We start from the raw sequence: 5299 nt of genomic DNA on the forward strand, positions 1-5299 counted from the left end.
TAGGCACTTAGAGCTATAAACTTCCCTCTAAGGACCGCTTTCAGCGTGTCCCAGAGGTTTTGTCGTGCTGTATTTTCCTTTTTATTTAATTCCAGGAATCATTTTATTTCTTTTTTAATTTCTTTTTTGACCCATTCATCATTCAGGAGTGGGTTGTTTAAATTCCATGTGTTCATGTGGCAATTAGGGCTTCTTCTGGTGTTGATTATAAGCTTTATTGCATTATGGTCTGATAGAATGCATGGAGTTATTTCAATCTTTTTGTATTTGTTGAGGTTTGTTTTGTGCCCCAGTATATGGTCAGTTTTGGAGAAGGTCCCATGGGGTGCTGAGTAGAAAGTATGTCCTTTGGTGCTTGGGTGGAATACTCAGTAGATGTCTGTTAAGTCCATTTGGTATATGGTATTGTTTAATTCAGATGTCTCTCTGTTAAGTCTCTGCCCTGTTGACCTATCTGACGGAGACAGTGGGGTATTGAAGTCCCCTACTATTAATGAGTTGGAGTTAATCTGGGTCTTACAGTCCTGTAGTATTGTTTTTATGAAGTTGGGTTCACCAGAGTTTGGTGAATATGTGTTCATGATTGTAATATTGTCTTGATTCATTGTTCCTTTGATCAGGCCCTCTTTATCTCTTCTGATTAGTTTTAAAGTCTATTTTGTCAGATATTAGAATTGCTATGCCTGCTTTTTCCTTACTACCATTTGCTTGGTATTTTTTTTCCATCCTTTCACTTTAAGATAGTGTCTGTCCTTGACAGCGAGATGAGTTTCTTGCAGACAACAAATAGATGGGTTTTGTTTCTTAATCCATTCACCTAGTCTATGTCTTTTCACTGGGGAGTTCAGTCCATTAATGTTTAAAGCTATTAACGAAAGATGAGTATTGAATCCTCTCATTTTTATTTTTGTTTACATTCTTGATATAGCTGTACTTTTCCATTGTTATACCTTCATTGAATTTCTTTCCGTCACCCCTTGGGTATAGTCATTACTTTCTTCAGCTCTTTGTATTGCTTCCAGAACTCTCTGAAGGGCTGGTTTTGTGGACATGAATTCCTTCAGCCTATTTATGTCATGGAAGATTTTTCTTTCCCCTTCGACTATAATAGACATTTTGGCTGGGTGTAGCAATCTGGGTTGGCATCTGTGGTCATTTAAAACTGGGAATACTTTGGTCCAGGCCCTTCTGGCTTTCATAGTTTGCACTGAAAACTATGAAAAGTTAGCTGTAATCCTAATGGGTTTTCCTTTATATGTGACTTGTTGTTTCTCTTTTGCGTCTTTCAGTATTGTCTCTTTGTTTTGTACGTTTAGTGTTTTTACTCTGATGTGCCCTGGAGAGTTTCTTTTCTGGTCCTGTCTGTTTGGTGTTCTACATGCTTCTTGTATTTGTTATGGACATGTCTTTAATTTTGGGAAATTTTCTTCTATGATTCTGTTGAAGATCTGGTCCATGCCATTATCTTGGGATTCTTCTCCTTCCTGTATGCCTATGATTCATAAGTTTGATCTTTTTATGGTGTCACACAAGCCCTGCATATTCCATTCTTGTGATTTCTTAAATTTTTCATAATCTTTGCTTGAGTGGTCTAGTTCGTCCTCTTTATCAGGGTGGGGCCAGGCCAGGAGTGCTCCCACCCCCCCACCCCCAAGGAACTGAGTTGGTCTGGATGCAAAGGATCAGGAAGGAGTGGTGGTTCCTCAGGTGCCTGGGGCACCAAGACAAGGAATGGGACAGGACCCAGGCTAGGAGGAGAGACTGTGCCAGAGATGGGAGGGTGAATGAGAGTGGGGGAGTTAAGGTGGGGAGGGCATGATCAACTTACTCCAGAGAGTGAGGCCTGTGGTAGGAGAAGCCTGAAGGTAGTGCAGGCCCAGGGAAGCAGAGGGAGGTGAGTGGATTTAAATATTTCTTAAGGACACCCTGCTTCGTTCTCATGAGAATATCATTATAAAACCTTGCTCAGACCCCACCCAGTATCTCTCTGGCTTTCTGTCTGACAATATGATCTTGTCCTCTTTTTAAAAATATTTATTCATTAATTTTTAATTTGTATCTATATATGTGGGGGAGGCCTGCATGAGTTTATGCGTACCGCATGTGTGCCATGACCATGGAGGCCAGAAGAAGGCATCCAGTGCCCTGGGACTAGAGTTATAGATGGTTGTGAGCTGCTTTGTGTGGATTCTGGGAACTGAACCTGGGTTCTCTGCAAGAACAGTCAGAGTTCTTAACTGCTGAGCCATCTCTCCAGCCCCAGTGATGTCATACTTTTGCACATGCCCCTGCTATTGTGATCTGACAAGATCACTGCACTCAGAGTCTGTTCCTTGCTGTTTAGACTTTCACCATGCAAACTAAACCAAATAAATCTCTTTTCTTTATAAAGTTAGTTTGCTTTAGGCATTTCATTATAGTAATGAAAAAATACACTAATGTGTTTTTTAAAGCCTGGGTCAGTGAGTATAAAAGAAGCCCAAATAAGTATGTGCTGGGATTTACAGTCATTTGGTAATTTATATTTGAGTATTAAGTGTCACATCCCTAATGACTGAGGCTAGACCATAGCACACTGTGCCTAGAAACCTCAGAACACTCAGTTGGTTGTGCTCAGTTCTGCTGTATCTTTCACCAATATCAAACTGTATAAAAATACACATTGGGGTCTATTTTCAGTATGATAATGTTATTCAATTATTGGGGCAGAGACTAAATCTCATTTTGCATTCCATTTTTCTCCTGACATGCCTCACTGTTTGATACAGGATACATCCAAAAAAGAGAAACAACTGGGTTATTCCAGTAGGGTCATGTTACACAGACAAGGCTATGGAGGCAATCAGGGCATTGTACAGTAGTCCATATTTTAAGAACAAATGTAGCTGGTTCTAACCCTAGGATACTTGGACAGGGAGAATGGGTGGTATTACTAGAGCACAGGGGCGGGGCCACCTGGTAGAATCTGGATGTGTGCAGGACTGTTAGGTGGGAGCTGAGAGGTGGGACAGGGAGCTAGGTACAGCTCTTTCCTGGGATGCTACTGAAGACAAAGAGGGAAAGAGAACTATCCTGGCTGCTCTACCCCTCCTTCTACCCTCTGTCTCTCACAAGATTACCATGATCTGAATCCAGCTGGAAACCAAATGTTGTAGAAGCCTGGAAGGCACAACTGGGATCAATTTCTCCTTGTGATGCCCACAGCAAAGAGCAAGGATCATGCCTAAGGATTTCATTACCAGTGCTCAATAAGTATCTACTGAATGAATGAGCACAGCTAGATGAGTACTGAATTAGGGATGCTGATTAACTCAACATCATGGCAGTGCCTACTTGACAGCATGGAATGTCTAGATGGATAACACAGATGCACGTGTTAACTAGAAGTCCATACCTGGGGCATTATCTAAAGGTGCATGCCTGCCTGGATCCTCTTTTGTGAGGCTCTGCTGCTGATCAATCCTCCCCTGGTTGCTTCTTTAGCTATGTTATGTTGCTTTGGCTTGAGGTCCATTCAGACTTACCCAGAGTACTTCTTATTGCTCATTTTATTCTTTATATGTTGGTTTCCTTAATTAATTTCTATGACGGAAATTGTTTCTCTTACTTCCCACTTCCTTAGGCAAGAACATGATACTGGAACCTCAGTAAACAAAGACCATAATGCTCTCTCAGTTTTCGAGAAACACATGAATAGCTCAAGTCATTTGATAAGTCACTAAACCTAGGCGGGGATCAAAATCAGCTTTGAATATGAGGTCCTCTTCAAAGTTTTACTTATGAAGACAAAAGGGAAATATCATCATTAGTAATCTTAAATAAACGCTCATGCATCACACAACACTTAACTCCTTATCCAGGATAAAAGCAATCTCTGGTGAGTTCCAGAAAGCTAGCAGAATGCTCAGTTTTCCTTGTTTCCCAGCTATGCCTTAATATAGAAGTAACTACACAGGCTTCTTTGATCTGTGCACAGGTCCCATTTTACTGCATTTGTAAATTTCTCCCAGGACCCATTGATAAATGAACACAAATCCACAGCATTATTCAATGGAAATAGTTTAAAAAAATAATAATACAGCCCAGGTGGCTGTTTACTTGAAACTCATGCTTCTATGTAGAAGGCTGACTGCCCCGCCCCCCCTTGTACAGCACCTTCCTTGTATATAAGGTGCAAGCTGAGTGGTTCTCTTGGGCACTGTTTGTGGTTCCACAGGAAATATCTTAAATTGCAAATCCAATATAAGCTGCTAAGCTAATTTCACTGGGGCTAATTCACTTGTACCTGTTAGACATGATCTTATCCTTAAATGTGGGGAGGAAAGCGTCTCTCTGTCTCTCATGTTTATAATTTTCAATGTCTAATAACACTTGTTTGAAGAAATAGAAAGTACCAGTGGGATTTGTGAATTGCTTTCTCCTAAGTAGCAGCCAAATGACTTTGCCTTGCTGTTTCCTGCTCATTCTTCATTTTTATTAAGAAGGAATCCAACAAGTTTAGGAAATCAAATTCATTTTAGGAGGAAATCATGGCATGTAAAATGACCTTGAAGAATCATCTTCTAGATGTTAGCTCCCAAACTTTACATCCCAAAGCCCATCATCTGTTGCAGATACTATTGGTACCCTAGTTGGTTTGCCTGTGCCAGCTGGCCCACACTGTGCTCAGCTGCTATGGGTGCAGGCTCACAGCTGCCTCCTTCTCTGGAAGACTGTGTTGTGTAATAGTTGCTCTTGTGTCTCTCTTGGCTCCATGGTCCTGGGTTCACTGTGAGACGGAACAACATGGTGGTGAGGGGCATGTGGCTTTTTCCCTTCATTACAGACTGAACATAGAGGAGCAAAAACAGGACAGGGCCAGGGGCAAGACATAATCTCCAGGGACATACTCTCAGTAACCCACCTTCTCCAGCCACCTCTCAATAGTCTATTCAAATTTTGCATGTTAGTTTATTCAAATTTTGCGTCTGTCAGTGAACTAAACCGTTCATTACGTCCGAGCTCCCCTGACCCAATTGCCTCAGGAAAAGACCCAGAGGTGGGCCTTACTAATCCCATAGACCCCCCTCTTAGTCCAGTCAAGATGGCAGTCAGGACTGACCGTCTCACCTTGCCTGGTAGGAGCTAGCTCATCACTCAGCCTTGTGATATTTGTGGTTTCTGTGCTGACTACGAGCTATCTACTGTCAGATGCTGGAGGTAACCCAGCTTCCTTCCCTCTATGTAAGATAATCTCTGTAGTACAACCGATCCTCCAAATCATCCTCCATAGCTTCATAAACAATGGATTTTAGCCAAT

Source organism: Nannospalax galili, unplaced genomic scaffold, assembly GCF_000622305.1.
Source record: "Nannospalax galili isolate Female #2095 unplaced genomic scaffold, S.galili_v1.0 scaffold151, whole genome shotgun sequence".
Taxonomy (NCBI): domain Eukaryota; kingdom Metazoa; phylum Chordata; class Mammalia; order Rodentia; family Spalacidae; genus Nannospalax; species Nannospalax galili.